Genomic DNA, 18,341 nt, shown 5'->3' with positions numbered 1-18,341 from the left:
AGAGGAAGAAGCAAACAACTTCACAACCATGCTGAGACCAGCTCTTTTATAATGAGTTAAACTTTGTACTGTTTAGTCTGGACATGCTTTTGACTGTTATCAACAAAAGGCAGAGCAATTGAATTGTTGTTGAAAATGTCTCAAATAATCAGAACTTACCTAAGCATGAAAAACTGCAAACATAAAGGAAAGATCTGTACATCTAAGTAAATGATTGTAACTCTCCCACTAACTCAAAATAACTCTTGTGTATGACGCCCCCTGCCTGTAAGAAAAAGTGTATGAATACTTGCATGCTTTCACAGTGAAATTACAGCTGCATACTTTAACCCGTAGTGTGTCAGACTGTCATTCCTTCGCCGATCTCTCAACCTTCCTCGTTCCTTCTCCCTGCTTTCCCTCGGACTGAAGCCCACCGACAGGGTGGTCCGCGGCAGGTGGCGCCTCGAACAGGGACCTGAAGGACAGGTAATCTTCTCTCTTTTTCTTTCTTTTTCAAGGTTGAGGACGGCTCTTACCAGGGAGCTGCAGTCCCGCCAGTAAAGGCTGACCGGTTAAGTGTAAGTAATCACAGGATTCATGGGGCACGCACTAACTAAGGAAGAAAGAATGTTGAGTATTATGTTACAGCGTATGTTGGCTAAAAACGGGTTCAATGTGTCCCTCAAGCGGTTGGAGGATCTTATGCATTTTATTAAGCATGTCAGCCCTTGGTTCGTGGAAGAAGGGTCACTTTCTTTGGATGATTGGAAAAGAGTTGGACGGGAAATGCGCCGTTATATGCAGGCGAACGGGGAACATACAATCCCCGCTCAGACTTTTCCCCTATGGTTACAGATTAGAGAGTTATTGACTGACACCACGTCTTTTGAAGCATTCGTACGTGAAACTGCTTCTGACTCTAAAAGTCAGCCTATATATGAGAATGTTGCAGCAGAAGATGGTATAGAAGGGGAGATGGAGCCTCTGTGTGCTACGGCTACGGCCCCCCCGTTACCGGGACCAGAGGGCTTCTTTGATGATGACTGGGATTTGGCCGATGAGATAGAAAAACAGGATGAAGAAGAGGATTTCTTTGATCATGATCATAAGCCGCCCATAGCGTTTGTGAATACGGCAAAGGCACGTCCAACTAAGCGGGTTCCTCGCCCCCCTTTGCCACCCATGGGTTTTCAGGGCGCTATGCGAGAGGCCCGCAGACAGGGGGATTGCACTTTTACATTCCCAATCAGAAAATCAACAATTGACAATGAGAACCCTGTATGGGAACCTGTGCCTCTTAAAACGCTAAAAGAATTACAGCAGGCTGTCTGTACTTCGGGCGCCTCTGCGCCCTATACTTTGCAGATTGTAGATCTAGTTGCAAGCCTTTGGCTCACCCCTTATGCAAGACTGGAGGAAGCCATTAATAGGATGCTCCCACCGTCAGAGGGCACATCATTGTTACTTAAACAATTAGCTTGGGAAAATGCCAACACGCTGTGTCAAGATCTTATACGACCTCTGAGAAAGGCAGGTACTTTACCAAATTACATCAAAGCATGCATGGATGCCTCACCAGCTATAGTCCAAGGTATGGCTTATGCTGCAGCAATGCAAGGACAGATATTCAGCGCCTATGTTAAAAATACCTTCAATAAAGGAGGTAAGGGGCCAAGAGCTCCTGCTAACACTTGTTACAATTGTGGCAAGCCAAGACATATGCAGAAGGACTGTAAGCGGTCCACTGCCAATAAGCCGAGGAGAGACCCACCCGGCTTATGCCCTCGTTGTAAAAAGGGGCGACATTGGAAAAATGAATGTAAATCAAAGTTTCATAAGGATGGAACCCCCTTGAATAATGACAAGGGTGACTCAGATCCTGAGGAACAGGAAATGAGAAAATCAAAAAACTAGAGAGGGGGCATTCTCCCAGCCCTAACCCCAAGGGAGATCGTGCTGCACTGCAGGGCATGCAGCAACTGTCCACTTTAAATCCTCAGGCGCCTGAATTCACTATTCATAATCTCCAAAGAGGCACACCTGGAAGTGCAGATTTAGATTTAGCAAGTGAAAAGGATGTCTTACTATCCAAATGGGACGGTGTTACTTTAATCCCCACTGCAGTAAAAGGGCAACTTTTGCCTGGAACGATTAGAATTATAATAGGTAGAAGTTCAAATTATACTAAAAACTTTGAAGTCATCCCAGGAGTAGTTAACTCAGACACCCAAAATACTATCAAAATAATGGTTAGGGCATTAGTAGAGACTACACAAATTCACAAAGAACAAAGAATTGCCCAATTATTGTTATTACCATATGTCCCTTTACCCAATCCTCACTTGAAGTCAACTAAGGAACAAGGTCAGTTCAGCTCCACTGATTATGTAGCTCTGGTACGTGATTTAAATAAAAAACCATTTCAAAAGGTAAAATTGAATGGAAAGACATTTAAAGGGTTAATGGACACAGGAGCTGACGAAACCTGTATTGCAGCTTCTGAATAGCCTCAGTCCTTGGCTCAGCTTCAAGAGTTATGCAAAGTTCAGCTTATCTTTCCTGGGAGTTTGAGGGAAAGGCAGGAGTTATTCAACCATATGTACTGCCTTCCCTACCTTTTACTCTGTGGGGCAGAGACATCTTAAGCTCTATGGATCTTAAATTAATTACTGCTGATCATTTGAATGACCAGCATTTTATATAGGGGCCACTGCAGAAAATCATGCAGTTAAAATTGCCGCGGACCGCCGGTCGATGGGCCTCAGTCCGAGGGTGCTCAGGGCGAACGGCACAGGTTGGTTGAAAGGTCGACGCAGGATAAAATGACAGACTGCCACACACCACGAGTGATGAAGAAAGCAGCTGTACTTTACTGAATTTTTGTATTGGTATTTATACATTTTTGACAAAGCATTACAAATTACAAAAGGTATTTTTACAACTTGCTGAGCCTTACAAGTTATTATCTAACTTGCAGATGTGAGTATTCGACCATCCCACTAGAACAATGTCCTGTCCGCAAGGGGTTCTGCCCGCGAGGGGGAACAAAGGCTGCTGGTTATCAGTTGTGTCTTTCACTACCCCTTATCTAAGTAAATGCTTCAAAGGTTAAAGTTTTAAAACGTGAAAATTCTTTCTTTATAACTACTAGTATTAGTAATAATTCACAAATTATTTACTTCTAATGTGATTAAAAGATTTCATATATGTGTGGGTTATGTAAGTGATTATAGTATTAGGAAATATATGAAATGTAAAGGTATGTGGAAAGTTTTAAGTCGTGGGTGGGTGTGGGTGGTGTAAGCACATATCTAGATGGAACATCTTGTTTGCTGTTCCTGCATTGTCTCAATGCATTGTCTCAATTCACTGACATTTATGATAGGAACGTGCTCTTACATCGTTCCCCCTGGAGACATTGAGTCTTCACAGGCATTCTTTGCTATGTTTAATTATGGATCAGTAAGTCATTATGTTTATTCTTAGTCTCTCAGGACAATCAGGCATTCAACTGAACAGACAGGTTTCATTCACAGGCATTCCTCAGGCTTTATGCCGCATCTCATGAGTCATTACGTTCAACAAAAAGTATGCTAGGCAACTTCTGCACTGCTGTCGCATACTAGGGGTGCTGGGGGCTTCGCTCCGAGGAGCACAGACCACCTACCCATGCGTCTTACAACGCGGACAGCGCCACCTCGCTGCGGCTTGATGCCGAGGGTGCGGCAGTTCCCCCTTTTTTGTTTGTGAAGCGTAATTCAAAGAGGTCTTGGCGAACAGCCTTAATGGAGGAGAACACACAACGTAGAAGACATGGTAACAGTAAAACAACACAGAATATCAGACATCCAATAATAGCTATAAACCCAATGTACTGAATCCAAGTTAAGGGATTTAAAGCCTTGAAATTATCAGTCAGTGATTGTGCCAATGTATCCAGAGATGTGGTAGGTAGATGGGCTTCACTTATAGCTGTGATGTCTTTCTGGAGGGTGTGTAAATCATGAGTTATGTCATTGTCCTTCCATACACCCTGTAAATGTGTCTTTGTTTTCTCCCATGATGTAGAAAGATTGTAAGGTAAAGGTGTAACACAGATGGCTTGAAAAGCTGAGTGACACTTAGTCTGTAGTTTATGTTGTATGAACTTTATATCTTGTTCTAAAGCTAATACTACTTCTTCTAAGATATTTAATTTTGCTTCAAGTTTATTATTTATACTGGCCTGTGTCATCAAGGCTAAGGTAATATTGCTACTTAAAGAATTCACAAAATGTGCAGTATGTACTTCCTGCACCAAGGCAGTTGTGGCTACTGTAAACGTAGTAACTATGGAAATTAAAGTTAAGATTTCTAAAATTAATGCTGTTATAAATCTTTTTGGTCTAATTAATTCATTAACAGTATGTAAAACTTGTAAGGCAGAGTTATCATACCATGGATCATCTTGTAAGTCTACAGGTAACATTACATAAGAAGGTCTTTTAACAATTAACACAGAATTAAACAGTCTTTCATTAAACAAATCAGTAGAAGTGAGACAATTAGTTACCTTACATGCAGTACAAGTTATATGATAAGAATTCTTCAACTGAGTAATAGTTAAGTATTTATTAGGAGCTAAAAGTAAAGCATATGGATATTCAACACAAACTCTTACTGATATTGCTGCAGGTTTGGTCATGCCGGGTTTCTTTTCTAAAATTAAATTAGATGCAGCAACAAGTCTAAACAGGTCATAATGTATTTGAGTTTTATTCTGACCTTGTGCCACCCATATGGGTTCAACTAAACCAGGTGTAAACCATCGTCGTATAGGTTGAGGGGCACCAGACCATCTATACTTGTGGAATTTTCCAAAATTCCATACATGATCATAACAAGAGGTAGGGGAATAATCCCAAATGATTGTATCTGAATTTACAGGAAAATGTTTATTGACTGCATCTGGGAATCCACAAGAAAGCCAAGTAGGTGTTTTAGTTAAAGATGATTCCCAGAATTGATTTTTATCTCTATATTTTTCTTTACAATTAGGAATAGGCAGCCAGTTTACTGACAAACAAGTTTCATTATAGTAAGGTGTTCCAATAGTTTGCAACTCATATTCCCAAACATAACGTTTTTCTGCATTATTAGGATCTGGAGCATCAGTTAAGAACACTCTATAGCTTGTAGGTAAACAAAAAGGAGGTGCTTTGCCTCTCAGGGTAAAGCAAATAGGTATTGAATCGGCTTTACCAGTGAAGTTAATTAACGCCGCAGCATGGCTTCTAGACTCTGAGTCTTGCAAGCCTCCCAGCCGGAGGGAGTCATTAGTTAGAATTTTAACAGGATCTTGATCTAACCAACCCACTGTGTGGAGTAGTGGCGGGTTAGGAATGTATGACTAATATGCTGCACCCTCCGCTATAGGAGTAGATATAAGAGATAGAAAAGCTATAAAATACATGGTAGGAGTTAAAGGATTATTCTGTGCTAAAATAAGTTGTTTAGCTTGTTTTACTAGAGTCCTGACTTGAGTCCATGTGATCTTGGGAGGTCTCGGCAGCACCTTCACTTTGTTTATCTGCTTTGTCAGGTTCCTCATTCGCCGTAGGCATCGTCTCCTGTGTCTGATCCTCCGGGGGAGCCGGTTTGATGAGTCGGTCCGGAATCCAGATGGGGGATTCGGCATCCTGGGGAAACACACAAGTATAGCCTCGTCCCGAGGTTATCAATATATCGGGACCCTTCCATTGGCCTGATAACAAATCCTTCCACAGTACTTTCGGGAATGCAGCAGCTGATTTCGCTGCCAATGAGTTAAAGCTGGTGTTTGATTATTAGAGTTAACATTTAGATGATTTAAAACAAACAAAGCATGAGCTAAAATATGATGAGGAGAGAAATACTTGTGAGCCTTTTGCAGGCGCTCAATTTGTAGTTTTAATACTTGATTAGTTTTTTCTACAATACCTTGACCTTGAGGATTGTAAGGAATTCCTGTAGAATGACTAATTTTCCATTGTACACAAAACTTTTCAAATGCTCGTGAGGTATAAGCTGGAGCATTATCTGTTTTTAGTTGAAGAGGAACACCTAGCTGTTTAAAACAGCTAAACAGGTGTTGTACAACATCTTTATAGGCTTCACCAGTTCTAGCAGTGGCACAGATGTAATGTGAGAAAGTATCCACAGTGACATGTACATATGTTAATTTTCCAAAACTTGGTACATGTGTAACATCCATTTGCCACAATACATTGGGGCGAAGACCCCGAGGATTGACACCAAATTTTAAGGGATGATGAGTAAGAGGACATGCCTTGCATTTCAAGACTATTTGTCTTGCCTGTTCTCTGGTAATATGAAACATTTTTCTTAATGCGTTAGCATTTTGATGATGCAAAGCATGGCTTTCTTCAGCTTCTGTTACTGATGCCACTATGGTACGTGTTAAAAGATCTGCAGTGGCATTTCCTTGGGCCAAAGGGCCAGGTAATTTTGTGTGTCCTCTTATGTGGCCTATGTAAAACTGATTATTTCTTTGTTGAATCAAAATTTGTAACTTCTTTAATAAAGGTAAGATAGTAGAAGTACCTGTTAGAAGAGCAGTCTCAAGGGCTGGAAAAAGGGAAGCAACATACTTAGAATCTGTGTATAGATTGAACTTCTGCTGAAAGTTATTAAAGGCAGTAATTAGAGCCCACAATTCTGTTTGCTGAGCAGAAGCCTGCGTTACTTCCTTAACGAGAGGAGACAGACCTGGGCTGAAAACCACAGCTCTTCCTGTAGAGGAACCGTCTGTGAACAAGGTTATTGCATCTGACAATGGTTTTTTGGAACACATAAGAGGAAACACAAGTGAAACTGTTTTTGTAAATTCAATTAAAGGATGTTTTGGATAATGATATAAAATTTGACCTGTGTAGTCTTGTAAGGCTAAAATCCAATCTTCATTGTTTTGAAGTAATTGTTCTATTTGATTTTTATTATAAGCAGTTATAATAACATGAGGCTCTTTACTAAATAATTCTCGTGATCTTTTTCTTCCCTTATCTATCAGTAATGAAATTAAGTACGGATAATCTGCAACAATTTTTGCTTGAACATGTGGTAAATGAATCCATTCTAAGATGCCTTCCTGCCACAGGCAGGCTGTAGGAGTATATTCAGTAGAAAAAATAAGTAAAGACCATGGGTTTTGGTAATTGATTTGTTTAACCCTGGCTTGGGTTAAAGCCTGCTCAACGACTTCTAAAGCTTGTAGGGCCTCTTTAGTCAAATGTCTTGGGGAACGTGGATTTGAGTCCCCCTGTAAGATAGCAAATAAAGGGCTAAGAATTCCTGTAGTAATTTTTAAGAAAGGCCGAATCTAATTTATTTCCCCTAATAACTTTTGATAATCATTTAGTGTCTGTAGCTTATCTCTTCGTATCTGTACTTTCTGTGGTGTGATGTAATCTGAATGAATCCACTGCCCCAGGTAACTAAGTGGCTTATCTCTTTGAACTTTTTCTGGGGCAATAACCAAGCCAAACTTAGTTAGTTGCTCTATAGCTCTTTTCCAAGATAAATTGTACTTGTAATAGCTGTGGGTGAGCCAATAAAATATCATCCATATAATGAATAATGTAAGCATCAGGAAATTGCTCACGTAGTGCTGCCAATGCAGCTGCCACAAATTTCTGGCACAATGTAGGACTATTCTTCATGCCCTGAGGTAAAGTTTTCCATTGATATCTTTTAAATGGTTCCCGTAGGTTTAGAGAAGGAACACTGAATGCAAAGCGAGGGCAGTCATCAGGATGTAAGTTAATAGTGAAAAAGCAGTCTTGTAAATCAATAATTATCAGTGACTATTTTTCAGGTACTGCTACAGGAGATGGGAGCCCAGGTTGAAGGGCACCCATGTCTTCCATAATGGCATTCACTGCTCTTAAATCTTGTAAAAGTCTCCATTTGCCAGATTTTTTCTTAATGACAAACACAGGAGTATTCCACGGACTGGTGGACTCCTCCAAATGTCCTTTATCTAATTGTTCTTGTACTAAAATTTGTAATGCCTGTAATTTTTCCGTTGTTAGGGGCCACTGACTAACCCACACAGGAGTGTCTGTTAACCATTTTATTTTACAGGCATAGTTTTCTGCAGTGGCCCCTATGAAAAACATTGATCATTTAATTGATCAGCAGTAACTAACTTCATGTCCATAACATGCAAAAGATCTCTGCCCCACAAGGTATAGGGTAGAGAGGGTAACACATATGGTTGAATATAGCCTTTTTTGTCCTTATATTCCCAGGCTACATAAGATGTGCTGCGCATAACGCCAGAAACCGAACCCAAACCAATCAATGAAGAACCGGTCCTATGAACCGGCCAGGACTTTGGCCAGTCAGAGGCTGCAATACAAGTTACATCAGCTCCTGTGTCCATTAATCCTTTAATAATCCTGCCTTCAATTTTTATTTTTAAGAATGGCCCAGAAACCAGCTGAAAACAAGACAGAACCACTTTGCTCCACCACACCAGACAGGGCCCCAGTTTCTCAGGCCACAACACTGTACGGGCCCTCGATAAAACCCCAGGGGAAAAACCAAAGGGAGTAAACCATGGGGCGGAATCAGCGGAAAAACTCTGGTAACATGAATAACCAGAATAGATCAACCCCCCCAAGAAAAGATACGGCAGATGTGATTGAAGATCCCATTCATAAACAACTGGCTGAGATGTCAGAAGTCGAATTCAGAATTTGGTTTGCAGACAAGATTAATAAAATGGAATTAGGAATTCGTGGAGAAATTCAAAAACTGTCTCAAGAATTTAACGAATTTAAAGACAAAACCACCAAAGACTTAGACACACTGAAACAAGAACTTACAGCCCTCAAAGATATGAAAAATACAGTAGAATCCCTCAGTAACAGAATGGAGCAAGCAGAAGAAAGGATTTCTGACATTGAAGATAAAGTCTTCGAACGCTCCCAATCTCTCAAAGAGGAAGAGAAATGGAGAGCAAAAACGGATCACTCACTCAGAGAGCTCTCAGATAATTCGAAAAAACATAACATAAGGGTTATAGGAATTTCGGAGGCTGATGACGTGGCAGCCAAGGGCACAGAGGCCCTTCTACATGAAATTATGAAAGAAAATTTTCCAGACATGCCTAGAGAATCTGAAATTCAGATAGCAGACAGCTTCAGAACCCCAGCACGATTCAACCCCAAAAAGCCATCTCCCAGACATATCATAATTAGCTTCACTAAAGTTAACATGAAAGAGAAGATTCTCAAAGCAGCCCGGCGAAAGAAAACTATTACGTACAAAGGTAAGAATATTAGAATAACTGCAGATCTCTCTGCTGAAACTTTTCAAGCAAGAAGAGGCTGGTCATCAACTTTTAATCTCCTAAAGCAAAAAAACTTTCAACCCAGGATCTTGTATCCAGCTAAACTGAGTTTCATTTATGATGGAGAAATTAAATACTTCAATGACATTCATATGTTGAAAAAATTTGCCATAAGTAAACCAGCTCTTCAGGATGTTCTCAGACCTATCCTCCACAATGACCAACCCAATCCTATACCACAAAAGTAAACTCACTCAGAAACTTCGGATCAAACTCCAACTTCCACACTGGCGAAAGGATTAAAAATGTCCACTGGACCTTTGAAAAACTCGATACCCAAAATTCCACCAGACTTATCCTTACTCTCCATCAATGTGAATGGCTTAAACTGTCCTCTAAAGAGGCATAGGTTAGCTGACTGGATACAAAAACTTAAGCCAGATATTTGTTGCATACAAGAGTCACATCTCAACTTAAAAGACAAATACAGACTCAGGGTGAAAGGATGGTCATCCATATTTCAGGCAAATGGTAATCAGAAAAAAGCAGGTGTTGCAATTTTATTTGCAGATACAGTAGGCTTTAAACCATCAAAAGTAAGGAAGGACAAGAATGGTCACTTCATATTTGTTAAGGGTAATACTCAATATGACGAGATCTCAATTATTAATATCTATGCACCCAACCAGAATGCACCTCAATTTATAAGAGAAACTCTAACAGACATGAGTAACTTGATTTCCTCCAGCTCCATAATCGTTGGAGATTTCAACACTCCCTTGGCAGTGTTGGATCGATCCTCCAGAAAGAAGCTGAGCAAAGAAATCTTAGATTTAAACCTAACCATCCAATATTTAGATTTAGCAGACATCTACAGAACATTTCATCCCAACAAAACTGAATACACATACTTCTCATCAGCCCACGGAACTTACTCCAAAATTGATCACATTTTAGGTCACAAGTCTAACCTCAGTAAATTTAAAGGAATAGAAATTATTCCGTGCATCTTCTCGGACCATCATGGAATAAAACTTGAATTGAGTAACAACAGGAATCTGCATACCCATACAAAAACATGGAAGTTAAATAACCTTATGCTGAATGATAGCTGGGTCAGAGATGAGATTAAGAAAGAAATCACCAATTTTTTGGAACAAAATGACAATGAAGACACAAGCTATCAGAACCTCTGGGACACTGCAAAGGCAGTTCTAAGAGGGAAATTTATAGCACTGCAAGCCTTCCTCAAGAGAACGGAAAGAGAGGAAGTTAACAACTTAATGGGACATCTCACGCAACTGGAAAAGGAAGAACATTCCAACCCCAAACCCAGTAGAAGAAAAGAAATAACCAAAATTAGAGCAGAATTAAATGAAATTGAAAACAAAAGAATAATACAACAGATCAATAAATCAAAAAGCTGGTTTTTCGAAAAGGTCAATAAAATAGATAAACCTCTGGCCAACCTAATCAGGAAAAAAAGAGTAAAATCTCTAATATCATCAATCAGAAACAACAAAGACAAAATAACCACAGACTCATCAGAAATCCAAAAAATCCTTAATGAATATTACAAGAAACTTTATTCTCAGAAATATGAAAATCTGAAGGAAATAGACCGATACTTGGAAGCACGCCACCTTCCAAGACTTAACCAGAATCAAGTGGAAATGTTGAACAGACCCATATCAAGTTCAGAAATAGCATCAACTATACAAAACCTCCCTAAAAAGAAAAGCCCGGGACCAGATGGTTTCACGTCAGAATTCTACCAAACCTTTAAAGAGGAATTAGTACCTATATTACTCAACCTGTTCCAAAATGTAGAAAAAGAAGGAAGACTACCCAACACGTTCTATGAAGCAAATATCACCCTGATCCCCAAACCAGGAAAAGACCCAACAAGAAAAGAAAATTATAGACCAATATCACTAATGAATATAGATGCAAAAATATTCAACAAGATCCTAACAAACAGAATCCAGCAACACATCAAACAAATTATACATCATGACCAAGTTGGTTTTATCCCAGGGTCTCAAGGCTGGTTCAATATACGTAAATCTATAAATGTAATTCAGCACATAAACAAATTAAAAAACAAAGACCATATGATTCTCTCAATTGATGCAGAAAAAGCTTTTGATAATATCCAGCATCCCTTCATGATCAGAACACTCAAGAAAATTGGTCTAGAAGGGACTTTTCTTAAACTGATAGAGGCTATCTACAGCAAACCCACAGCCAATATCATATTGAATGGAGTTAAATTGGAATCATTTCCACTCAGATCAGGAACCAGACAAGGCTGCCCATTGTCTCCATTGCTTTTCAACATTGTAATGGAAGTTTTAGCCACCGCAATTAGGGAAGAAAAGGCGATCAAGGGTATCCATATAGGGTCAGAAGAGATCAAACTCTCGCTCTTCGCAGATGATATGATTGTGTATCTGGAAAACACTAGGGACTCTACTACAAAACTCCTAGAAGTGATCAAGGAATACAGCAGCGTCTCAGGTTACAAAATCAACATTCATAAATCGGTAGCCTTTATATACACCAACAACAGTCAAATTGAAAAAGCAGTTAAGGACTCTATCCCATTCACAGTAGTGCCAAAGAAGATGAAATATTTGGGAATTTACCTAACAAAAGACGTGAAAGATCTCTATAAAGAGAACTATGAAACTCTAAGAAAAGAAATAGCTGAAAATGTTAACAAATGGAAAAACATACCATGCTCATGGCTAGGAAGAATCAACATTATCAAAATGTCCATACTATCCAAAGCAATATATACTTTCAACGCACTCCCTATTAAAGCTCCACTGTCATATTTTAAAGATCTTCAAAGAACATTACTTCGTTTTATATGGAATCAGAAAAAACCTCGAATAGCCAAGACATTACTCAGAAATAAAAACAAAACAGGAGGAATCACACTACCAGACCTCAGACTTTACTACAAATCGATAGTGATCAAAACAGCATGGTATTGGCACAAAAACAGAGAAGTAGATATCTGGAATAGAATAGAGAACCAAGAGATGAATCCAGCTACTTACCGCTATTTGATTTTTGACAAGCCAATTAAAAACATTCAGTGGGGAAAAGATTCCCTATTTAACAAATGGTGCTGGGTGAACTGGCTGGCAACCTGCAGAAGACTGAAATTAGACCCACACCTTTCACCATTAACTAAGATAGACTCTCATTGGATTAAAGATTTAAACTTAAGACATGAAACTATAAAAATACTAGAGGAGAATGCAGGGAAAACCCTTGAAGAAATTGGTCTGGGTGAGTATTTCATGAGGAGAACCCCCCGGGCAATTGAAGCAGCTTCAAAAATACACTACTGGGACTTGATCAAACTAAAAAGCTTCTGCACAGCTAAGAACACAGTAAGCAGAGCAAGCAGACAGCCCTCAGAATGGGAGAAGATATTTGCAGGGTATAACTCTGACAAAGGTTTAATAACCAGAATCCACAGAGAACTCAAACGCATCAGCAAGAAAAAAACAAGGGATCCCATCGCAGGCTGGGCAAGGGATTTGAAGAGAAACTTCTCTGAAGAAGACAGGCGCACGGCCTTCAGACATATGAAAAAATGCTCATCATCTTTAATCATCAGAGAAATGCAAATCAAAACTACTTTGAGATATCATCTAACTCCAATGAGACTAGCCTATATCACAAAATCTCAAGACCAGAGATGTTGGCGTGGATGCGGAGAAAAGGGAACACTTCTGCACTGCTGGTGGGAATGCAAATTAATACATTCCTTTTGGAGGGATATATGGAGAACACTCAGAGATCTAAAAATAGATCTGCCATTCAATCCTGTAATTCCTCTGCTGGGCATATACCCAGAAGACCAAAAATCACAACATAACAAAGATATTTGTACCAGAATGTTTATTGCAGCCCAATTCATAATTGCTAAGTCATGGAAAAAGCCGAAGTGCCCATCGATCCACGAATGGATTAATAAATTGTGGTATATGTATACCATGGAATACTATGCAGCCTTAAAGAAAGATGGAGACTTTACCTCTTTCATGTTTACATGGATGGAGCTGGAACATATTCTTCTTAGTAAAGTATCCCAAGAATGGAAGAAAAAATATCCAATGTACACAGCCCTACTATGAAACTAATTTGGGACTCTCACATGAAAGCTATAACCCAGCTACAACTTAACAATAGGGGGAAGTGGGAAAGGGGGGGTGGGTAGAGGGAGGGGAATCGGTGGGATCACACCTGTGGTGCATATTACAGGGGTATTTGCGAAACTTGGTAAATGTAGAATATAAATGTTTTGGCACAGTAACTGAGATAACGCCGGAAAGGCTATGTTAACCACTGGGATAAAAATATGTCAAATGGTTTATGAAGTGAGTGTATGATGCCCCATAATCATATCATTGTATACACTTATGATTTAATAAAAAAATTAAAAAAAAAAAAAAAAGAATGGCCGATCGTACAAGTCATGAATAAGAGCTACACAATCCTGATCAGTGGATCCAAACTGACCTTCCCCCCTTGCATCGTGTAGGTGATAGTTAGGCAGTGGCACATATGGTAACAACAGTAATTGAGCAATTCTCTGCCCTTTGTGAATTTGCGTAGTCTCTACCAAGGCTTTCACCATAACTTTAATTGTGTTTTCAGTATCTGAGTCAATTACTCCCGGAACAACTTCAAAATGTTTAGTATAATTAGAACTGCGTCCTAATATGACGCCAACTGTGCCTGGTAATAATTTACCTTTAATACCAGTGGGAATGAGAGTAACACCATCCCATTTAGATAAAATCACATCTTTAGAGCTGGCAAGATCTAAACCTGCGCTGCCAGGAGTCCCTCGTGGGAGGTCATGAATAGTAAATTCAGGGGCTTGAGGGTTTAATGTAGATGAAGGCTGTAAGCCAGGCTGCACTCCAGTAATTGCAGCCAGTTCTCCCTTGGGGTTAGGGCTGGGAGAATGCCCCTCATCTAGTTTTTTGACTTGTTGTCTTCAGTAGAATTAGCACCCTTGTCTGACAAGGGGGTCCCATCCTTATGAAACTTAGATTTACACTCATTTCTCCAGTGTCTGCCCTTCTTACAACGAGGGCATGGACCCGGGGGAATTCCACGGGTCTTATTTCCATTATTGTTATTAGTAAATTTCTTACAATCCTTTTGCATGTGACCCGGTTTTCCACAGTTATAACACGTGGACACAGCGTGTGGGGGGTCACAGCTGTAACACGTATTACTAGGGTCTCTATTAAAAGCATTTTTAACATATGAACTGAATTTCTGACCTTGCATTGCTGCAGCAAACGCCATTCCCTGGACGATTGCCGGTGAGGCATCCATACATGCTTTAATGTAATCTTGTAATGTGCCTGTCTTCCTGACAGGGCGTATTAAGTCCTGACAGCGTATTAGCATTTTCCCAAGCCAGTTGCTTGAGCAATAATGTTGTACTCTCAGATGGCGGGAGCATTCTAGTAATGGCTTCTTCTAATCGAGAAATAAATTCAGGATATGATGCTTCCACACCCTGCCTTATTCCTGCTAAGGTAGTACTTTTGGTTCCCGGAGGAGGGAGCTTGCGCCATGCAGCAACAGCATTCTGCGTAACCAGTTCCAAAAGCTGACGGGGAATAGCAGTTTGAGCTTCGGTAGAAGCAAAGTTATCAGTCCCCAACAGCATTGCCATGGTTGGTTGTACACCTCTCTTTCCCTCATGCTGTTTAATGCTTTCTCTCGATCTATCTTCATACTCCGTTCTCCATAAGATGTAATCCCCTGGAGAAAGTGTGGCTTTAGCTGTTTGTTGCCAATCATAAGGAGTAAGCCACAAGCTGCCTATTGACTCTACAATTTGCAGGGTATAGGGAGCAGAGGCTCCAGATGTACGGACAGCCTGCTGCAATTCTTTAAGTGTTTTTAAAGGCAGAGGCTCCCAGACCGGGGCAACTTTTTCATCATCAGAAAAGCATACCGGGAAAGCGAAAGTAAAATCACCTTGCTGGCGGGCCTCACGAACGGCGGCCTGAAAACCCCCGGGGGGTAAGGGAGGCACACGAGGGCATGGAGCCCGCAAAGCCGGTCTAGGTTTTGCCATAGGGATGCGAACTGCTGGGTAAGGACGCCGATGATTAATAAAATCATCTTCCTCATCCTCCTTGGCCATTTCATCCACCACATCCCACTCATCACTATCTGAAAAATCATCATTAGCTGGCGGAGGCGGCGGCAAGAGTTCCTTAAGTGTTGGTGCCGAGGGAATTACGCCCTCGGCATCCGTCGCCGGCTCAGGTTCCTTAAGAGCCTCCGGAGAGACCTCATCATAAATGGGGGCCACCTTAGTTTCGGGGCTTCCAGCCTCCGGAGCAGTTTCCCTTATAAAGGCCTCCAAAAAGGTATTATCGGCCAAAAGTTCCCTGACCTGTAGCCATAAGGGAAAAGCCTGTGGGGGCAGAACCTGCTCCCCATGTTCTTGCACATAAGCTCGCATCTCTCGCCCCACTCTCTTCCAATCGGAGAGAGATAGGGAGCCCTCCTCCAGAAACCAAGGACTAACCAGTTTTATAAAATGCATAAGCTCCTCCAACCTTTTGAGGGACACATGAAAACCATTTTTATCCAACAAACGCTGTAACATGACACTGAGCATACGCTCTTCCTTAACTAATGCGTGCCCCATGATACCTGCGGATTGCTCACACTTAACCGGTCAGCCTTTACCGGCGGGACTGCAGCTCCCTGGTGAGAGTCGCCTTCAACCTGAAAAGAAGGAAAGAAAGAAAGAAGAAAGATCACCTGTCCTTCAGGTCCCTGTTCGGGCGCCAGCTGCCGCGGACCGCCGGTCGATGGGCCTCAGTCCGAGGGTGCTCAGGGCGAACGGCACAGGTTGGTTGAAAGGTCGACACAGGATAAAATGACAGACTGCCACACACCACGAGTGATGAAGAAAGCAGCTGTACTTTACTGAATTTTTGTATTGGTATTTATACATTTTTGACAAAGCATTACAAATTACAAAAGGTATTTTTACAACTTGCTGAGCCTTACAAGTTATTATCTAACTTGCAGATGTGAGTATTCGACCATCCCACTAGAACAATGTCCTGTCCGCAAGGGGTTCTGCCCGCGAGGGGGAACAAAGGCTGCTGGTTATCAGTTGTGTCTTTCACTACCCCTTATCTAAGTAAATGCTTCAAAGGTTAAAGTTTTAAAACGTGAAAATTCTTTCTTTATAACTACTAGTATTAGTAATAATTCACAAATTATTTACTTCTAATGTGATTAAAAGATTTCATATATGTGTGGGTTATGTAAGTGATTATAGTATTAGGAAATATATGAAATGTAAAGGTATGTGGAAAGTTTTAAGTCGTGGGTGGGTGTGGGTGGTGTAAGCACATATCTAGATGGAACATCTTGTTTGCTGTTCCTGCATTGTCTCAATGCATTGTCTCAATTCACTGACATTTATGATAGGAACGTGCTCTTACATCGTTCCCCCTGGAGACATTGAGTCTTCACAGGCATTCTTTGCTATGTTTAATTATGGATCAGTAAGTCATTATGTTTATTCTTAGTCTCTCAGGACAATCAGGCATTCAACTGAACAGACAGGTTTCATTCACAGGCATTCCTCAGGCTTTATGCCGCACCTCGTGAGTCATTACGTTCAACAAAAAGTATGCTAGGCAACTTCTGCACTGCTGTCGCATACTAGGGGTGCTGGGGGCTTCGCTCCGAGGAGCACAGACCACCTACCCATGCGTCTTACAACGCGGACAGCGCCACCTCGCTGCGGCTTGATGCCGAGGGTGCGGCATAAAATAACTTGGTTAACAAATAAAGGACCAGATGTCCTCATAACTTCGGGGCGAGGGTATGCTTGTGTTTTTCCACAGGATGCGGAATCACCCATCTGGATTCCAGACCGACTGGTCAAGCCAGCTCCTCCAGAAAAAACAATGCAGAAGGAAACGCCAGCGGCCGCTGCAAGATCTCACCCGCCGCTTGGAAAAAATGAAAGTGCATCCGCCGACAACAAACAAGATCATGTGGACGCAAGTTAGAACTCTCACCCAAGAGACAAAACATTTTCTGTTATCTCAAGGCAGAGCCTTAACTCCTGTAATGTATTTTACAGCATTTCTAACCCTCATTTCTAGCCCTAAAGTGGAAAGTGCAGTCTATTGGACATATATTCCTAATCCACCTTTGTTACAACCTGTAGGCTGGCTTGATCAGGAATCAGTTAAAATATTAACCAATTGTATTGCTTCTTTTGACATATTACATGTTAAACTTGAAGTAATGATGATTGTTAAGCGGCCTTCTTATGTTATGTTACCTGTTGACTTACAAGGTGATCCATGGTATGACAATACAGCATTACAAGTTTTAAAAACGCTTAATGAATTAATTAGACCCAAAAGATTTGTAACAACCTTAATTTTAAGTATTGCAGCTTTAATTTCTATAATCACCACCTTTGCTGTAGCTACTACAGCTTTGGTGCAACAAGTACATACTGCACATTATGTTAATGCTCTTAGTAGTAATGTAACTTTAGCTTTAATAACTCAAGCTAGTATTGACAATAAACTACAAGCCAAATTAAATATATTAAAAGAAGTAGTGTTAACTTTAGGTCAAGATATTAAGTATATACAGCAGAAACTACAAACAAAGTGTCACTCAGCATTTCAGGCCATTTGCATTACACCTTTGCCATATAATGTATCTGACTCATGGAACAAAGTACAAGCACATCTTCAAGGTGTCTGAAAAGACAATGATATTACTCACGATTTACATGGCTTACAACAAGATATTACAGCCATGAGTCAAGCTCATTTACCAATAACTTCTCTTAACACATTAGCTCAATCTCTAACTAGTGGATTTAAAGCACTCAATCCTCTTGACTAGATCCAGTATATTGTGCTCATAGCCATTATTGGTTGCTTGTTATTTTGTGTTGTGTTATTGTTGCCATGTC

Source organism: Nycticebus coucang, chromosome X, assembly GCF_027406575.1.
Source record: "Nycticebus coucang isolate mNycCou1 chromosome X, mNycCou1.pri, whole genome shotgun sequence".
NCBI lineage: Eukaryota > Metazoa > Chordata > Mammalia > Primates > Lorisidae > Nycticebus > Nycticebus coucang.
This window is presented reverse-complemented; position numbering follows the sequence as displayed.